The sequence below is a fragment of the Megalops cyprinoides genome, chromosome 8 (genome assembly GCF_013368585.1).
Source record: "Megalops cyprinoides isolate fMegCyp1 chromosome 8, fMegCyp1.pri, whole genome shotgun sequence".
Taxonomy (NCBI): Eukaryota; Metazoa; Chordata; class Actinopteri; order Elopiformes; family Megalopidae; genus Megalops; species Megalops cyprinoides.
Genome location: NC_050590.1, coordinates 12,638,762 through 12,660,005, shown reverse-complemented (window position 1 = coordinate 12,660,005; position 21,244 = coordinate 12,638,762). Strand labels below are relative to the sequence as shown.

General features: G+C 43.4%; 1 pseudogene; it reads left to right on the top strand.

Moving 5' to 3' along the window:
• LOC118782284 overlaps positions 1–21,244 on the top strand; it is a 295,763-nt pseudogene that overhangs the window by 96,801 nt on the left and 177,718 nt on the right.

The window sequence follows — 21,244 nt, the reverse complement described above, 5'->3', positions numbered from 1 at the left end:
AATGTTCACCTGCTTTTCTGGAACACAACGCTCCCAGTCCCGCACAAACTCCTCCAGTGCTTCCACCCTGCTCCGCAGTGCAGTGTGCACCATATCATACTGCTCACTGGACATGTGCCCTGACTGGAGTGTGTCGGCCTGATCAAAAGCGTCTTTAAGGCCAGCTGTCAGGCTGTTATACTGGCCTGATGCACAGCTGGACCACAAAGTCTGTTTTGCTTTCGTTTCAGTAACTTGGAATTTTGTGCGACAGTCATTGAGTTTTTTCTTTATTTCAACAATATCTTCTGCGTGTGCACTTTCATCGTCCTCCTCCAAAGCAGCAATAAAGTCAAAGCTGATATTACAGATGTCATCATAGCTGCTTTTAAGAGCTCTCAGTTCTGTTTTTAAATCATGTTTGTTGAACAAGTCAATATTAAAATCAATGGTATTTGCCCTCCTGTTGAATGCTCCTTGCGCCTTGGAGCGCTGTTTCTTTAAATGAACCAAGTCCGCCATGTTGACGTCACTACAGCTCCTCCCACTCCGGTGACGTACTTCCGGTCGGCTTCACTGTGACCACAATGGCGGCGAAGTACTTCCGTTAGCTTAGCGGCTAATTAGCATGCTATCGCGGCGTAAGCTAACCTTCGGCGAACGGCTTATCTTGTACCGTCGCTCTACACACAGTCACAAGCACAGTCTCAATTACAGTCACAAGCACGGCCACAGACCACACGAACTCCCTCCCGATGTTTCGAGCCGACTCCAAGGCTCCGCCGATCGGCCGGAAAGCTCCTCCAGGTCCTGTTCTCCGCGCTAGCTTCCTGTAGCTCGCTGTTGCTAGCACCGTCCTGCCGCCGCTTCTCCGTCGCGGGGCTGGCTTCAGTGTTGACTACTGTACGGTTTTAGCGGGTTACTCGCTTTAACCTGCCTCAACTCCCACCGCACGGGGTCGTTCGACCGACGAAGACAGCGACCACTCAACAGCGTTCACAAGCACCACACATCTTCTGTCCTTTTTCACGTTTATTCTACAATCCACACATGAGCAGGGTTACAGAAGTTAGAAAAGATAGTAGTTAGCAGTAGTAATAGTTGTAGTTTGTTAGCTGTAGTTTGTTAGCTGTAGCTATAGTTGTAGCCTGTTAGGTAGTCAACAGCTCAGCTTCGCCGGTCAAACGCGAGTGAGCAACAACAGAGTTATACAGTACTATAAACCCCCCGGGAACATCGCCGCTAGGGGCGCTATAACACATACACACACTTCACAGAATTATTAACCACTTATGTGCATATGAAAGAAAACTCCACACTATCTGTTGGCGTCAATAGTCTGACGTGGATGGATTAATATTTATTTTTGCTGCTAGTAAGATGTCTTATATTTTGGGACTATTGAGGGAATTTAAATGCATCTTTTTTGTTGTTGTTGTTGTTGTTAACTATTGAGAGCTCTCTGGAGCAAAGCCTAAGCAAAATGTATGACTGCGAATGTTTATATGAAGGAAGAGTACTGCTTGCCTCAGTAGGGGAGGCAAACACAGCAGGGAATGTTTTGGGGATGTTCAGATTAATGACTGCCTTTTTCTTTATGTTTTTCTCTTTGTTTTGTTTTACTGCATTTTATTTGACAGTCTTCTGTGGCTGTTGAGCATGGTATGAAACTTACATATTAAAATACTGAGTCACGAGCACTGCACTGAAGTTAACTTCAGTGAACAGCCATCATTAGTGGATCAGGTGGTGGGATAGGGATGGGAGGGTCAGCCATTAGATTTACTTCTTGGAATGTAAAAGGACTAAATGGTCCTGTGAAACGGGCCAAAATATTCACTCACCTTAAACATTTGAAAACTGATTGCATTCCTTCAAGGAACACATCTACATAATTCAGATCACCTTAGATTAAAGAAATCATGGGTAGGCCAGATTTTTCATTCTGAGTTTAATACCAAAGCAAGAGTAACAGCTATATTAATACATAAAAATTCATCTTACAGTCTCTGAAGTCATAGCTAACCCGCAAGGCCACCACATTATTGTCTCTGGACAACTTTTCACTACTCCTGTCCTGTTCGTGAATGTGTATGGCCCTAACTGGGACGATGTGGGGATTGTTCATAAGATAATTTCTAAATTATCCAACCTGAATTCTCATTACCTGATACTGGGCGGAGACATCAACTGTGCTATGGACCCAATATTAGACTGGTCCAACCCTAAGGTACATCTTCCTTCTAAAATGGCTAAAAAATCTTCAGAATTTATGAGTCAAGCAGGGTACATAGATCCCTAGCGCTTTCTCAACCCTGAAAGCAAGGTATTCTCTTTTTTCAAATTTACATCACTCCTATTCTAGAATTGATTATTTCTTTCTGGACAGAAACCTCCTTAGTTTCCGTAAAAAAGGGGATTACTCAGCCATTGTGGAATCTGACCATGCTTCTGTGCCACTTGATCTTTTATTCTCTCTTGGCTATATCAGCTGTCCTCCATGGCATTTTAATACCACATTATTAATAGATAAAGTATTTTGCAATTTAAAATCAACCTCCGTTGATAATTTCCTAAACTCTAATTTGTCAGACTCTGTTTCTCCCTCCCTCCTTTGGAAGACTTTCAAAGTGGTTCTCTGGGGGGAAATTATTTCATACTCTACTCATCTTAATAGAAAGAAAAAGAAAAAACAACAATCTTTTAAATTCTATACTTGAAATAGATCACCTCTATTCCACATCTCGTACTCCTGAGCTCTATAAGGAAAGAATTGCTCTTCAGACTCAAAGAACTTTTTCAAATTATTACTCCAATTTGTATGTCAGAATCACCTAATGACCAGTTGCTACTAACAGCTTTCTTTGATATTATAGAGGTTCCCACTATCTCCCCTGACCAAAAAGAGAAGATGGATCGACCCCTTGGACTTCAGGAAATCTGAAGTGTGCTGTGCTATGTAGGGTGTAGGGGGTTGGTTATTGTTAACCTGGCTCACATTGTATAGTACTACTCAAACTCATTTCTTTATTTTTTTAATTTATTTTTTTCTTTTTTTGTCTTGTGCTGTTGATTCCTGCGGTACCAATGTTTGCCACTCTGATTTTGTGGTATATGGGACTGGGGCTCCTACAGCTGGTCCGGTATTGACCCCATGGTGTGCAGTGTGAACAGTTTGCCTGCCTTACCTTGTGTGTATGCCGTGTGACCTGTGTGTTAATAAAGATTTGCAGAACTTACCTCAGCCTGGTGTTTGTTGCCTCCAAGGGGTCCGAACCTGTATAAAATGGAAAGGGGCATAAAAACAAGGGTTGTTGGTGGTAGGGAAGTCACTTTGCACGACAATTGCCAGGCATTTTCTGCTTCCGTGGTCTATATCACAATAGCACATGGCTCCAGCTTCCCACCCCTACCTACTGAGGCAGTGCTCTGGAGCTGGCTAGGGACAGTCAACAGAAGAGAAATGAAGGCAGTATAGACAGGAAATATCCTCACAATGTCATATCACTGTCTTTTCCGCTATTATACAAAGGAAAGAAAATAATTGAGTTTTTGTGAGCAGAAACCGAGTGTTTTCTAAGAATATATCTGAAAGGTCAGCAGACCACAGTGGTACAAAGAAGGACTAATAACCCCTGTCATGAGTGTGCTGCTGGCTTGGCCTTTTAGTGTGTGTTACACATCTGTGAAAAGTGGAAATTAAGCAAAACTTATCTGTTCTTCAAGAATGCAACAAAAGAACACTAGTACAGCAATAAAGCCTGTACCTCAGAGGCTTTTCCTGGAGTTGTAAGGCATATACATCATTTGAAAAGCTAGAACATGATTATAACTTGATACCAAAAACCAAACCAATTCATCCCATATAAGATACAGGTCTTATATGAGTCACAAGCTTACAGTAGGAACTGCTTTAAATTTCCTGAAAAATGCCAAGTGCAACATCAGTAATGTTTTTTTTTTTTTTCCCTGAGGGAAATTCAATAGCTCCAGTTTTTGTGCACACATTGAACAGATGTCTCTGCTGCAGTGAAGGCTTTGGACTTCAATCCACTATTTAAAAGCCATAATATGCCATTTACTCACTGAAATAAATAAAAGCACTTCTTTGAAGTGGGACATCTGTAAATACACTTGTATATGTAACGGAGTGCCTGCACCTTTAAGCAGAAGCAACAGCAGCAGTGCGGTGTCGCATCGACTGACGTCACTGTATGCGACACTAGTCATGCCATTTGTTTGCCGTGGGATTCCTTTAAAAGCCCGGCACTGCTGCAGCCAGGTAGGCGATTTGAATTCTGCTCAATTTGGTATTTTGCGTCCTCTGCTCCAGTCGCTATTGCTGTTGAGCAGTAGTTGGGTGCCCACGTCTCGACCGTGAAGGTATGTTGGTCAACGCTTGCTTGACGCTGTGATTTTATGTATGCCAGATCAGGGTTGCTAACTTCTGCCTTTGTTTTAGGGCCAAACATTTGGAATATTGCCCCTATTGTGATTCGCAGTGTGCCGTATTTGGGGTACCACTCAATCGGTGTGTGCGTGTCCTTGTTTAAGTTACCGGTACGTAGCCATTCTGTGTTTTAGAATTATCGTCAGCGATTCTTAACCCGCTTGTCTAAACTACTGCTATCTGCTTTACTTAGGCTGCTTTGCTGTGTTGCTGTGTCAGTACTTCGCAACGGGAGTTCACCTCTTTTCGTCTTTGGCCGTGGTGGGTCGCTTACTGGAAGTGCACAAGATCAAGGCCGCATTCTGGTCACCGGCTGCTGTTTTGTCTTCAATAATTCTTTTCGTTTTATGACTCTTATTCAGCGAATGCTCTACCGCGGCGGCACCGTACGAGGGTGGCCGGAGCATCCGAGTGGTAACGTGTGATCGTGTGTGTTGGTGCATGTGGGCGTGCAGGTGATTGTGTGAGTTAGTGTTGAGGGTGCTGGGTGTGTGTAGACGTGCTCCGTGTTGGTGTGGGGTGCATGTTCGTGCGTGTGTGTGTGTGTATGGACATCGGGTATGAGGTTCCCTGGTGGGTAGCATGAGGAATGGTCTGTTGTATTGTATTGTAAAACATAATCTTCCTTGTTAGCTGTCTTGGTTGTTGTTTTCTGTTGCTTATTTTCGGTTTGGGTGTCTTGCATCTGTTGCTAGGCCCCATCTGTGACTAGTCTGCCCTCCTGGGCCCGTGTGTTTCACCTTGACTTTTCACACGTTCCAGGATTGGTTAAGGCGCCTTGTTGTGCCCGTTGGGGAAGTGTTATTTGTCGTGATCTGTACATGTGTTATTACCTGTGTCCATAATTGCTATTTGGTTAGCCCTGTGGGCTCAGACCTAACTGGTGGGGCCCTTTTATGTTGTCTCATTATTGTGTCTTTCTTCTCTTTCCTGGCAGGACTGGGGACATCCAGTAGGGAGGCTTGACACCTAGTGGTGGGTATTTGTCTTTGCTCCACCATCATTTGCAGTGTAGTGTCACCGGGGTGTGCAGTGCAGTGTGTGTGTGTGTAGCCACGTGTGGTCCTTCTGACCCTCCTTCCAGACAAGGTCTCCCTCTGGTAAGCTCCGCTCCTGTTCATCCTAGTTTATTTTGTGTCTTCGGCATCCGTTATCAGTACGATATTGCTCTGTGTCTAACTGGGTGTTTAGCCCCACTAATGAAAGTGTAACCATCAGATCAATCAAAATAAAGAGTGTATACAATTTTAATAGAACCCTGTCTCTGCTTCATCCTTGCACAAACCTGTGTGCCTTGGTGTGGATTATACAGGAAGCTGGTTGTATTTGGTAACCGGTGGTTAGTTCCTACCAGGCTAATTTCCTACATAGAGATCAGACCTCCAGTAGGTGGCGTAGTCGACACAAGGCTCCAATCATTGGTCTGGCTCCTCTACATATATAAAGGATATTCATCCCCAAACATGCATGTTCATGCCTGTGAGAGTATGTAGGTTGCCTGTGTTTCTATCCGTCCATCCATTACAATTCTGAGTATACTGCTGAATGGTTAGTGCTATGATATGTGTAGGTGTGTGCAAGTAGAGTAAGAGATGCCAAGGTCAGCACAGCAACAGTGCTGTTGCTCCTCTCTCTGCATCAGTGACTTTACACTGGGCAATCAAGAACCTTCTCAAACAAAAAGGTGGGCCTATCTGGGCTTACTCAAACACTGGTATGCTGGCTCACTCAACACCAGCACTGACTTCATTATTATACAGGCAATAGGTCTGGTTCATTTACAGCAAGGACAACCTAAACTGTATATATGGGAGTTAGTTTGAACGATCGGGTTCACTCAAACACCACTGAACCCGAAGTCTGTGTTTTTCGCGTGCTTCGATACTGTTTTCTACTGAATTAAAGACTTTCATATCAACACTGCATTCTTCTTCTCCATCCTCCAGCCACCCAACACGGGATTTTTCTGGAAAAAAAAGCAGGGAAGGTGAGTACACTACTAACCTACTGCAAAATTTCTTTCAGGTAATTCCTTCATATAAAAGAACATAGACAAGAGTTTTAAGGATAGAGTTGGAAAGATTACTTTGCTTAGTCTTTGTTGAATCAGTTGGAAGTACTGTGGTGGCAGAGTTGTATCGGAATTATAGGTTGTAACGTAACTGAAACGAAGTTGCTGTAAGTTTCGAAAGTAATGGAAACTTTAACTGTTGTTACGAGCCTGACGCACCACGGTTCTGTGAGGTTTAAAACTGTAACCCGACTGTTAAGTTATGTGCTCTCATCTGTTATATTTGTTATATTATTTGTTAAGTTATAAGATATTTAATATATTTTATATATATTTTGCTACAATTATATGTTCCCATATTTCATGGTTTCCAACCACATTTTTTTGTGCGTGTGTGTGTGTGTGTGCGCGCATGTATTATATGCAATACGTTCTGGTTTTAACTGACATTGACTTAAAAAAAAAAAAAAGGCAACTGATAATTTTCCAGTGCTGCATGTAAAAGAATAAATTGATTGTATCTGAAGATATCTTCTGCGTGATCCTTTCTTAACACGGAGAACAGAACTGAAAACTCAATAGGTTATGGGTCCAGACGTGATACAGGAGAAAGATGTCAGAGGTTAGTTTTCGACAGAGATGAAAATAGAATTAGGAATACAGGAGCAATACTTTTCAGTCACTTTTAAGGGATAAAGGTATAATACATGAGACATCATCCCCTTATCTCCCCATCAAAATGGTACAGCCAAAAGACAGTGAAGGACCTTATAGGAAAGGTGTCTATTATTAGAAAAGGGACTACCAGAGGTATTGTGGCTTTATACAGTTCAAAATGCTGCTCTTATTCATAATAGATGTTACAGGACTAAAAATACCCCATATTTCATGTTAATAGGAAGAAAGCCGAATCTCTCAAAAATGTGGGTGTTTGGATCAAACTGTTATGCGTACAAACATGAACATAAGAAACTGGACCCCCGGTGAGAAGGGAATATTTGTAGGGTACAGTAAGAACAGCCTGGCTTACCTGATCTATCACCCACATACAGAAAAGGTGTCAAAGCACAGACTGATGAAATTCGTTAGAAAGAACAGTGTTGAACAACAGATACAAATTGATGAAAATGATTTAGAAATCCAGGGATATGAAGGCAGAGAGCCTGGTAATAAGACTAAATTTTGATGTGCCACAGAGTGAGGATAGTACAGAGAACCAGGTCCTAGATGGGAATGAGGAGAATGTGAACGCAGATAATACAGATGTGTCAAAACATGATGAAACTACAGAAATGAAAACAAAAACAGTGCAGATCCCAAATCTAGTCAGTTCAACACAAGCGCTACCCAAGAAGAGATAAGAGCCCCAAAATACCTAGATGACTACCTACCAGACTTTGAAGATAACAATGTAACCCATGCAAGTGTTGATTATTACAGGGAGGTATGTAGAATTCCCCAAACCTATAGAGAAGCCTTGATGTCACCCAAGGTGCCCAGATGGGAACGCGCTATGAAGGAAGAACTCTACTCACTTAAGGAAAATGACACATTTGAACTGACTTCTTTACCTGAGGGTAGGAATACAGTGGGGGTAGATGGGTCTATGTCATTAAAGAAAATGCTGAAGGAGGGAAAATCTTTAAAGCCAGATACGTTGCTAAGGGTTACAACCAGATGGAAGGCATAGACTACCATGAGACATTTGCCCCAACAGCAAACCTTACTTCAGTACTGGCATTGATGCAAGTAGCAGCGCAAAACGACTTCATTGCTCATCAGATGGATGTCAAAACGGCATACTTACATGCTCTAATTGATACAGAAGTTTTCTGAGAACAACCAGAGGGTTTTGAAAAGACAGAGACAGGGGAGAAATTAGTATGCAAGTTAAAGAAATCCCTTTACGGCCTGAAACAATCTGGGAGGAATTGGTACAAACTTGTGATCATGTAGAACAGAATGACCCTGTGAGAAATCTGACCACTGTGTGTCGGGGTGGACAGAATGCCCAGCCCCACTCCAACCGGTTCAGTCCCTCCTGGGGATCTGCCTGTCACAAAAGGACACCAGGACAAGGTGAGTAGGATAACCATGCTCTTTATTGTACAAAATTATTTAAAAAAAAAAAAAAAAAAAAAAAAAACAGAATTCATAAAAACAGAGATGCAATTACATTTCCCGCCTGCAGCTGTTCTCCTTCCCCTGCTCTGCTACCCACTCACATCCTCCCTTTCCCGGACCCAGATGAGCAGGTACACAACCCCACACAATACAAACCCACACACCACACAGCCATCTGCACACGTGCCCCACTGCAGTACACTGATCTGGTGCCCCCACCACCCATGCACAGGGAGAGAGAGAACCGCTCTTTTCCATACCAGGGGGAAGTCCTACAAATATGGGATCACTGAGGGAGACAGTTCAGCAGCCGGTCAGCCCTCTCCCTTCCACCCTGTGCCAGGGAGTCATACACACACAGTTGCCAGTTCGCGGTGTGACCTCCCTCACAACTGGGGGATCCACCTCTCCAGCATGCACTTTCACGGGATGGGGGCTCTCCTCAGTCCTGGAACTGTTAGTTACTTCCCTCCTCCCTCAGGGACTTGCTGCGGAGCTCTTCTGGTCATGGCTTTTCCTGGAGCCACCTAAAATACACACCGACAGCCACTCGCCCATGCACGCCAAAAGAAAAAAAAAAAAAGAAATTAACCAACTAAATGAGATTCCAAAATTTGTCCTGGGTCACAGCTCCCAGAGCGCAAATCAAATACAAAAAGAAAACAAAACAACCAAAAATCACCAACTTAAATCCAGCCATGCCGGCATGTTTAACAAAAATAAATCGATCAATAATTCCCACTCTAAAAACCCTGTGTACTCACCGTCCATCAGCATCTCTCTAGCATGCTGCTCCCACTCACCTGCCTAAATAGTCCTGGCATCCCCTGAACCAGATAGGCAGCAGGTGCGGAGCACGCACCAGGCAGCGAATCCCGTCAAAAACCCAATGATTCAATGATTGAATTAGCCCTGCCGCACGCCCAAGCCCCCTTGCTCTCCCAGGGAGTACATCGTGAACAGTTCCCACTGTCAGGAGAAACTCCTGACATGTGGACAGAAAACAGATAGGCAATGAGACAATTGTTGTAATCATCTGGGTTGATGATTTAATCATTGCAGCCAGCAATAATTATTTGCTCAACAGGTTTAAAAACACCATAAAGTCCCAATTTAACATGAAAGATCTGGGAGAAATAGCATACCTCTTGGACATTCAGTTTGAACAAAAGGAAGAGGAAATCAAAATGAAAAGGTACATTCTAAAAATACTTGAAAGGTTTAGAATGTCAAATTGTAAACCTAGATCTACCCCTTGTGAGCTAAAATTGGAGGGTGACAGCAATGAGGTTGTTAATCACAAAGAATACCATAAATATTCTCATAGGCAGTCTGATTTATGCCATGTCTTGTACCAGACCTGATATTAGCTGGATTGTTAGCAAACTGTCACAAACACTGGCAAAACAAAAAGTGGAGCATGAGTTGTGCTTCAAGAAAACTGATGAAGATTTAAATCTAATAGCATTCAGTGATTCTGATTGGGCATCTTCTTTGGAAGACAGACGTAGCACTACAGGGTACTGTTTTAGCCTGACCAAACAAGGCCCTGTTATTTCCAGGAAGTCAAAGAAGCAGCCTACAGTGGTACTGTCTACTTGGGAGGCTGAATACATCGGTCTAGCAACCACTACTCAGGAAGGCATGTATCTAACTCAACTGTTACATGGCATGGATAATAAAGTTTACAGTTGCACCAAGATCCATGGAAACAATCGGGGGTCATCGCACTGAGTAAGTGTTGGGAGGTAAGCCGACAGTTGCCGCCGTGTTGAGCGCCGCAATTAGGGGAATTAATTGGGAACCACAGGTGTGTGCTTGGTGCAGGGATATTGAATGTTTGCCGCTGCTGAACCGGTGGGGTCCGCGGCTGTTCTGAATTGTCATGATTAGTGGAAGTACAGGTATAAAAACACAACAATTCGGGCAGTCGGGGAGACAGACAGCTTGGGAAGGAAACGCTCTGCATCGCGGGTTTTATTGGGGAAGATTAATTTTGGTTTGGTTTGATTTTTCTTTTATTGCTTTTGGTTGTTTTTGGTTTTGATTTTGGTTGACGTTTTCAGCTGGGTTTTTCTTTTGTTTCAGGAATATTTTTGTTAAAAAACTTCCAGGAGTGACGCCCAGGGCAGGCAAGGCAGCGGAAGTTGGTGGGGAAAGGAGAAGAGAAGCGAGGCTGGAACAGCGGAGAGATGATGCCCCAGGCTGGGCAGGAGGCGAATCAGGGTGGTGTCCCTGTGCAGTAAGGGACGTGACTGGTGGTGTTGCCATTTGTGTGTGCGTGCCCTTTTGCAGCCTGCCCAGCCTAGCAGAGTGGGTGATTCATGCCGCTGTGTTCTTCCCCCCCCAGCGCGGCCATAGCGCCTGCTCTGGAGCTGCGTGAGAAGGACAAGCGGCGAACATCAGCATCGGGAGGGAGCGGTCTGAACCGAGGGCATCAGCAGCACTCCGTCTTTGTTTTGGGTTTTGTTTTTTTATTTTGGGATGTAAGCGAGGCCCGGCATAGAGGCGTGGGCCGAGTTGCGTCCCACCCTTTTCTTGTTTGTGTGCGTGTGTGTGAGGACCCACTCCTCCCTGGCAGGTGGTACCCACCCCTTGGGCGGCCAAGAGGGGTCTCGTCTCCAGGGCTGGCGCAGGAGGAGAGTCTGTGGTCATGGTGTGGTGTGTGTGAGTGCACAGGGGTAGAATGTGGGGTGTCTAAAGTTGCTGTGTGGGGGGAGGGAAATCTCACTCTGGGCGCCGTGCCGTGTGTGCCTACCCAGTACTCTGTCCAGAGCCTTAACAGGAAAGGTGAAAAGTAAAACTGCAAATAAAATGGAAAGGAAACAGGCATTGTTTTGGGGATGGTGTCAGTTAACTTGGACAAGATAACAGAGGTGAAAATGAGAAAAGGGGAGCACCCCGTGGCATTTTCAGAAATATTGTTAGATGCCTTTAAAACCTACAGTGGTAATTCAAATGTTACACAGGATGATCTTAGTTTTAAGTCAGCTCTCATTAACAAATGTGACCCACTTACCCGTTCTGCTTTGGCAATGCACGTGACCCATCCTTCTGATTATGATGACATAATTATGAAGATGACTCAGTTTTACAATAGTCAGGCTAACTCAAAGATATCGCATCCTGTTGCAGTGATAAGTGGTAGGAACTCCCAAAATGCAGGGCGGAAAAGTTCTTGGAAGAATGAGGAACATACTTACAAAGACAGAAAAGAGACCACCACGTTACAACCCTTGATGCAGTCCCTGTGTGTTATTCATGTGGCAAACAGGGCCATATTGCTACAGAGTGCAAGTCCACTTTGCGGAGAACAGCTTCCAAAGCATTTCTATGTTCTGAATTGACCCAACCGTTGAGTAGTATGCAGGCTGTTGTGGACAGGTTGAGTAAGGAGAATAGTGAGCTGCGTATTATTTTTGACTCCATTTATAAAGCGTGTTATAAGGCCAAGAACAGACAGTCTGTGAGGAAATGGTTCCATGTCAATCAGCTAATAGCATACAAGTCAGATGGTAAACCTACATAGCTGCATACATAAAGTTGCAGCTCCCCCATCTGGTGTAGTGATGACATCATATCAGGGGGTGCTAATCAACAACATCCAGTAGATCCATATTCCAGTCCTGGTGAACCTGGCGGCATGGTCTCCAGATGTGGATGAGCAGTGCCAGGGAGAAAGTGTGATGAGGATGTACAAGGACTCTTGACAACCTCCTCATCCACAGACCAGTTAGCAGAGGAGCATCCAACAAGCCATCTTAGACAAAACCTACTGGGGTTCATGGATAGCATGCTTGGAGCCACTGGGATGGGTTCAAAGAGTATCCAACTGGATAAGTGCATAGGTCCTCTGACAGGATGAACTCAAATAAGGCCCTTGTAGGACATTAAGTCCTGGATGCATGAAGAGACTAAGGGAAGAAAAGGAGACTGTACAGGACATCCACACCATTGCATCCACACAATCTATCATCACTCATTAGAATAAAAAGGCATTCAACAGCATGCAGAAGGAACTATATTGTGCACAGTTTTCGTATATACCATTGTGTGATGCTATGTTGCCTGTGCCTGGTATTGTGACGCCAGATTACAGATACCTTGATGATCACTCTGGGACAGTCACATTGTCTGTGATTATTCTTGAATGCTCCTCTCCCAAACCCAAGAAAGAGTTGTTTGTTTAGTACCAAATTTAAGAGGGAACCTATGATAAGATTAGCCTAATGGGATAGAGTGGTTGCCAGTGTGATGAGGTGATGGTCTTAAGATGGGTAAGACTCCTCAATGGCTAGAGAGAGGGGCAACCTAAAGCAGGACCCCACTGCCACTGGCCACCTGTCCAAGCAAGAGGGTGTTATGATCTAAATGGTCAAATATGATGCTTTCAGGCCAAGAAGCATCAAAGGGGGGACTGTAAGAAATTACAGCATTCTGCCCCAGAAGGTATATTCCACCAGGCATGATCTAATTTGAATAGCTGCAGCATCCCAAAGGGCTTGAGATCATAGAGACTCTGACAGGATGGTCCATACCTTTGTCGACACCTTAACAATTTGGTCAAGCAAGATGGCAAACAATTATAGAATCAGAATCAGAATAGACTTTATTGTCATTGCACGGAGGGGGAACAACAAAATTATGGAATGGGACCAGGAGCGGGCAACCAAGAACCTTCTCAAACAAAGGGGTATCCTGACTTACTCAAAACCAGCACTCTGACTTCATTATCATACAGGCAATAGGTCTGGTTCATTTACATCAAGAACAACCTAAACTGTATATATGGAAATTAGTTTGAATGATCGGGGTTCACTCCGACACCACTGAACCCGAAGTTTGCGTTTTTTGAGTGCTTCGATACTGTTTTCTACTGAATTAAAGACTTTCATATCAACACCGCATTCTTCTTCTGCATCCTCCTTTTTTTCTTATAGCCATTACACCTTGTTTGAATCGAAATGTGAAACAGCGCACACAGATAGACTGGAGAAATCTGGGCACTACAATTTTTGATTCAAAGACATGCAGCAACACCCTCAGATCAAAGCTCTGTATCAGTATAAAGAATGTTTTTGCTGAGTGCTCGGGGGTCAGATTGACTCCGCTGAACCCACAGTGCGTTTTCACGTATTTCTGACAACTGCTGTTCCTGTAAATAAAGAAGTCTTTTCTGCGAAGATCGGAATTGCGCCTTGTTTTTCCTTACCAAGACAGGACTTTTAAGGACAGGGACAATTGTTGGTTTTCATCTTTATTTAGATACGAGCAGGAGGAGTCGCAGGCTAATTCCTTACAATTCTGTAAAAGATTCTAAAGTCACTGAATCTTCCCAAGTACTGTGGTGACAGAGTTGTTTCAGAATTAAGTTTCTTACGTAACTGAAACAAAGTGCCTGTAAGATCCTAAAGTAACTGGATCTTGTTAATCTACTGCGCTCGAAGTACTGAGGCAGTGATTATATTAGGTCAGCCCTAAAGTAACTGGACCATGGGAATTTGCTGGGCCCGAAGTACTGGGGCAGTGATTCCATAGTGTAAGTTTCTAAAGCAACTGAAACTTACAGTGTCGTGAGCCCGAAGTAGTGTGGCTGTGTCTGAAGCACATTGGTTTATGCCCGAAGCAGTGGGGCATTGAATGGCCTAACGGAGCTGGCCAGACTAGGCTATTTGTGTCCAATGCACTGGAACATTGAATAGCGTTATTTGAGCGACTGTGTTATTTGACCAAACTTTATGCCCCCACTTCGTAATTCAAATGGCATGGTTATATGCCACAACTGTGGTAAACTGGGGCACATTAGGAGGCACTGTTGGGCAAAGGGGGGGCAGAGACCACCACAGAGAAATGGACGCAGGAGATTTAGAAACAGCTCTTTTACAGACAGATGCCACAACTGTGGGAAAATAGGCCACTTCAGAAGAGATTGTTGGTCTAAAGGAGGTGGACAAGGCAAAATTTGGACACTCCACAAGGAAATGGTTCTATGTGGATCAACTGAAACCATATAAGAAATTGGGGGACTGTTGGTAAACTCTTATGTGTTTGTCTTGCTGTATGTTTGTCAAATGTCATGCCCATGTGGGGAGAAAGGGGGGGGGATTCTTTCTTCTTGTATGCGTTTTACAGATCCCAACAACACAAACCAACAACAACAAAAAGGAGATGTGGCGCAGTGTCCTGAGGTTAATTCTAACCATTGCTGTGGTGCTGCAGAATGTCCAGAGCAACAACCAGCTCCCCAGTCCGGCGTGCTGACAATCTTGGGGTCCTGATCCACAACATTCAGTGGGTCCATGTTCCAGTCCTGGTGAACCTGACGGCGTGGTCTCCATGCTTGATGAGCAGTGTCAGGGAGAAAGGGTGACTGGAATGTACAAGGACCTCCTGACAACAGCACTCCTGAAATACCATAGTGCAGCAGCCACCAGTTCATCTATGGACCAGTCTGCAGAAGAGCTCCAAACCTGTTAATTCCACTTCATTCTGTATTGTACCCAGCTCAGCTTGATCAATAGGAAATTACCACTCCCTGTATGTCAGTGTGACTCAGCAAACTGTATATGCCAAACCAGAAGATTTGAAAACATTTCTGAATTCGATTGTGAATTACCACAGTTGGATAAAGTATTTAAATAATCTGCTTCCCACTCCTACAACAAATCTGTCCAATAACCTTCTTAAGGAGTCTCCTTGGCTGGAGTAGTTCTCTGTCTTCTATCCTGGTTAAAAGTAGATAATTGAATAAAGGTTAGGGTGAGCAGTCTGTGGTTGTAATAAAGCTTCATCGGGCCTGAGGATGTGGTGCTTAGAGTGATCCAGTGGAAAGAGGTGTTGGTCCAATGACAGGTAAGATTGTCTGTGCAAAGGATGACAACCTAAGGCAGGACAGCACCGCCACTAGGATACCTGGAATGGGTGATGCTTTATGGCATATAAGCATCAAAGGGGGGACTGTAAGATTTTGGTCCAGATCCCTAAACTAACTCACTCAGTGCAGCATAAGATAGCACAGATCCTCTCACTTAAGGTATGCTAATACCTGTATTCATTTGTCTAGATGGCCTTATTGTAACCACAGTTCTGCTCACAGACTTCAATTGTCACTTTGGCCGTGGCTGGCCATTGCAGCAATTGGTACTTCTAAAGAAACCGGTTATGGGTTATTGAGAACTGTTCTTGCTAGGGAAGATAATGCAATTACCAGACCTCCTGTATTTCACCACCTGTATGCTAACTATTGTCGATCCTGATCAAAGCTCTGTATCAGTATAAAGAATGCTTTCGCTGAGTGCTCGGGGGTCAGATTGACTCCGCTGAACCCAGAGTGCGTTTTCACGTATTTCTGACAACTGCCGTTCCTGTAAATATAGAAGTCTTTTCTGCGAAGATTGGAATTGCGCCTTGTTTTTCCTTACACGTGTACCTTGAACCAAACAGAATATGCAGAAATAATAGTTGATAGCTGCAGGTTGGGATTTCACCACTGGTCAGGAGGAAGAGTCCCTGAGGGATTTGGGATCATCAAAATCCCGTGCCCTGACTCTGCCTACCCCCTGGTGACCCATCCTATCATACAGTTCCTTGGTGTGGGACACATTCCTCAGCCAGGTGGTTTGTCATTTATGGCCCAAGAATGCTTACTTGAGCAACAGTCCCTTATTTGGTGTGCCACAGTCCATATGTTGTCAGGCGTCTCCCATTCCCACCTTACATGTCTGCCTCTTGCAGTTCCTGCAGCACTATGAGCAGCCGTACGTCATGTCTGGCCTGTGTGTCAGCACACACCAGTGCATTGTCCATATGGCACAGAATGCCATTCAGACCCTCCAGGATCTGAGACATCGTCTTTCGGAAGTGTTCTGGAGCTGATGAGATGCCAAAACACAGGTGATTGAAACAAAAGCGCCAGAAAGGCGTGATGAACGTGCTGAGAAGCGCAAACTCCTTGCTCAGTGGAATTTCTTATCCTGAGTTTGTGTCGAGTTTTGAAAACACTTTTGCCCCCTCTAACTGTCCCCGTATGTGCTCAACTGATGGAAGCATGTGACTCTCCCTCTTGACTGATTCGTTCAGTTTTGTCAAATCAACACATATGCACACTTTGTCTCTGTTAGGCTTAGGCACAGGCACCATGCCCACACACCAGTCTGTGGGTTCCTCCACTCTCGAAATGATGACTAGCTCTTCCATACAAGCAAGCTCTCATTTCACTTTGGGTATGAGAGGTAGTGGTACATGCCGTGGTATTGACAAGGAGAATGGCCTGGCGTCTGCCTTGAGCTCAATTTTGTACTCCCCCTCTAGTTTCCCTAACCCACTGAATAATTTTGGAAACTCCTGTGTCACTGACTCAGATGGCCTCTACTCGGGCCACTAAGCCTAGTGCTTGGATAGCTGGGCACCCCAACAATGCTGACTTCAGACCTGGTACTACATATACTTCCTGTTCTGTGCTCTTACTGTCTGTTCTAAGTTTGGCTGTGAACTTTCCCTTCACAGGTATTGCTTTTTGACTTGGACCCTGTAGTATTCTGTTTGTTTCCTCCAGGTTTGGAAAATCTCCCTCTCTGTAGGTATCCTCTGATAGCACTATTACATCTGCTCCTCTGTCAATTTTGAATACAGTCTCCTGCTCTGTGCCTAAGAGCAATGTCCTCCTCGCTAGTAGTATGTTCTTCATCTACTGCCTTAGACCTACATACTCTTGCATAGTGTCCCTTTTTTCCACACTGATTGCAGAAGACCTCCATGGCTGGGCACTGCACTTAGCTATGAGGCTGCATCCTTCCACACCACTGGCATGGTGAGGGTAGACCAGGTTGGGAGCGATGGGTATGTGCACTGTTTATCACATATTGTCTCTCAGGCACTTTGTACTGCTGCTGTCTAGGTTTGAATTGTCTCTGTTCGGTGTGGACCCTGTCTACATTTGTAGTCAAATCCAATTTAAAGTTACTTTTCAGCATATCCTGTTGCTTTTTCACAAGCTCACTCTGCTGAACACAGGTAACTGCTCTTTCCAACATCAGTCTATGGCAGCCTTTGCATGTGCATGTGTGTGTATCTGTGTGACTCTGTGTCTGTGGGATAATGGAGGAGACCCTGTATGGGGTCTCTCAAACCTTACACCTGCTTTTTGCTGTCTCTGACTGAATTTAGCTTGCTCGAAAATTACGTCTCTCCTCACAATAAAATGCTCATTCAACTTTGTTTTGACAGTATTGTACTCACTTGCTTCTTCCTCTGATAAGCGAAGTGCTTGAACAACATCCTGCACTTCATCCCCCATCATGTACATCGAAGTGTTCACCTGGTTCTCATCTGGTTGTAGCTCCAGCCCCAAAGCAATCCTGAACCTTTCAAAGCATCTGATCCAATTTGGCCACTCCTCAGGCTTTGTGAAGCTGAACTTTGCAGGTGGGGGAACGTGAAACCGTTCCATTGCTCTTGTGGAGTAATCGCTAACTTTGCAAGCCAACACTTAGCATTAGCAACCCTCAGCTAGAATAGCTAAACTACAAAATAAACTAAACTCAAAAACATGTGGATACTTTCCTTTTACAGTAACACGTGTCTTTGGTCATGTCATGTCACAGAGTATTGTGACACCATGTTAAGACGGCTTATACTTTATCTTTAATAATGAGAGGGTCAGAAGGTACGGTGTAAACCCTTCAGGTAACTTTTATTCAACTGACAAACAAGGGGGCGGGCGCGCACGTAAGATGCGTGTGACGTATGGTACAACAACAGAAGCCTAACACTACACGCCCAAAAAGAACAAAAGGTTAAAACAAAAATTATTTTAAAATACAATGAACAAAAGACAAAAAACAGCCTACACCAACAGCATAGACAAACAAGCCTTCCCCTGCTCCACAGCCACACCTGTATTTAATCAGGCTTCAATTAGTAAGCTGTGGCTCATTATCCAATAAGATGGCTCCCTAAACAAATCACCATCAGGTGCACACAGTTAACAATGACTGACAACAATTAGCTAATAATTGACAACAATTGACATTTAGTCAAAGGAAGAGGTGGTGAAGTCTCTCCTTCACATGTCAACAGGCATCCAGGCACTGACCTCAATTACACAACTTTTTTTGAAAATATTGTACTTTAGGCATATTGGTAATCAGCACCACAGTCGGTGAACTCAAAATGCAACCTCACCTTTTAAACATGGGAAAGAACACCGAAAAAAGGTTTGTCTTAAAACAAGTTTACACCAGAAACTTCCCTTGCTTGGATGTAAATTTCAGAATATATTTTGCCATCGCGTTACACCAAAGGTCCACTAGATGGAGGTCAAGCTTAATGTGACTGTCATATTTATGGAACATTCGACAGCAATCAGGAATGGAAGACTGTTTCACAGTTCCGTATATTTTCAAGGTGGCGATATGCTGGTAGTTCTTCCTGAAACACACACACACACAACGTGTGCCAACAAATCAAAGCAATGACTACATTCACTCTTACGTACCGTATAACAGCTAATTTCATTGCATTTAGAACTAGCAGCTCTGAAAACCATTCCTATTACAGGATAATACAAATACAAACATGAAATGTCTCTTGCGTGGGGGAAACAAATTGAAATCATAAAGATTAACGGGACTTCAATGGTATTTCAACCGATATTAAACCACAGCAAATTACTATTAGGCCTAATACTTCAAAATATTGTTAAAAAATATTCCCTGCTTTATCTACATCCAGGATAAATGTTATGAAATATGTCTATAACCCTATTTATTAAACATTAGGTTTTATCTATATATAAATAACAACTGATCCTAGCTAACGTTATCCCGTCATCTAATGCTAACTTTAAAGTTATCAGTTACATTACATTTACATTTACATTTATTTATTTATCAGACGCTTTTATCCAAAGCGACTTACAAAAGTGCATACAGTAGGTACAGCGACAGTACGGGGACAGGATGTGTACAGTTCCACAATGAGACAGTTCTCAGCTGAGAGCAAGGTCTGTTTGAGGACGCAGTACTATCAGATTTTTACAATTACAGCCTAAAGGGCAACTAGTACGATATACTTTCGAACGGCAAACTTCAACAACTTCAAACGGCACAATGAGCGTCAGGGTTAAGGCGGCAACAAGAGACAAAATTTAAAAGCACAATTTAAAAAGCACAGCAATTTACGACAGCACATTAGCGACCTAACTTAACGTATCTGCATCTTAACAAAATTAATTCATAACGGAACAGGAGCTGCTATGTAAAATGAACGAGGGCGTATTGTGTTGGATTATACTGTCCAGATATACCACTGAATTTTAAAGCAGAGCATTTTGTTAATTGTGTTCTTCACACGCAGTTTTCAGGCTTTATAAAAATGTTGCGATGGTGTGAAGTCTGCGACTTACAATGAAGCAGAGCCAACAGGATAGGCCTACTATCACACTTTTAACTGCAGGCCTGCTGACGGTATGCAAACTGGACTACGGTGTAGTAGGCTATAATAGCCTACATGACGCAGATATAGCCTACAAGTGCATTTTATATTAGGATACTTCCTTAATCATTTTGTTACATACTCATTTGTCACTACAAAAAACTGCAGAGTTCGTAAGCACTGATAATATGAAAAAACCCAAATACTGTACTTCATACTGACTCTGCATCCCGTCTCATTATGTTATAAGAAAATGCGGAGCTGGTTTACGCTACATAACACATTCCAACTAAAATCACTAAGCTGCATCTGGATCATGGAAAAGCTAGCGACAACTGGTAGGCGTGGGTAATCTGGTTCACAGAGAGGTTAAAAAAGCCACGTGATCCTAAATGGGCAGAGTTTAGACGTCGCAGTTTTTCAGTAGCCTACCGCCCTCAAGCACATGATGAATCTAAAACAGAAAAAAATATATTGAACATTGATGAGTCTCTCTCTTCCGTGACCCCACCCACCCCGGAATGAAGAAAAAATGCGTTAAAAGAACGCCTGTGTTTAAATGACAATTTCCTATGATTTACCTGATGTTTTCGAGACTTCAGTCAGTATTTTACACAATCAAAAACTACTCAACGTGCAGTATTTTTACATGGTCATACAATGTGATTCCATCATACGTTCCGACAGAAGTATCTTTGTGGCTTTCCCTTTTTAAAGTAGTGAAAATACATCGCATAGTGGAAGGCCTGTTTTTATTTGAATCAGGAAAAGGCTCATCTTGGTTCTGAAACGGCTTTCATTTTCTATGAATAATATGTTCAGTTGTCATTACTGAAGTATAAAGTAAATACTTTTCTACAGTACGTCGTTCAGTATCGTAGGTTTTCTATAGTATACATGTAGCGTAACTTACAGGGAACAGTAAATGAATGTAGCCTACTACACGATTAGGGAGGTGTTTTTCAGTGGCTATGTGACCTTTAACGTCGCCATTTTCTCGCAGTCCTATTATGTAGTGAAACAAAATGGCGGACCAATAAATAAATAAATAAAAATCTTCGCTTCGCTCCAATCCTAGTTTCAACGTTGTATTCAGTTGGTAATTGTGACTGACAACGGCTAAAATAACGAATGAAACTTTAGGACATGTAGGAAATTCAAATAAATCATACATATATTGCAGTTAGTTAATGCACCACTATGACGCACATGGCAGGCTATACAAGTTAGGCTAGGTGGCTCTAGAA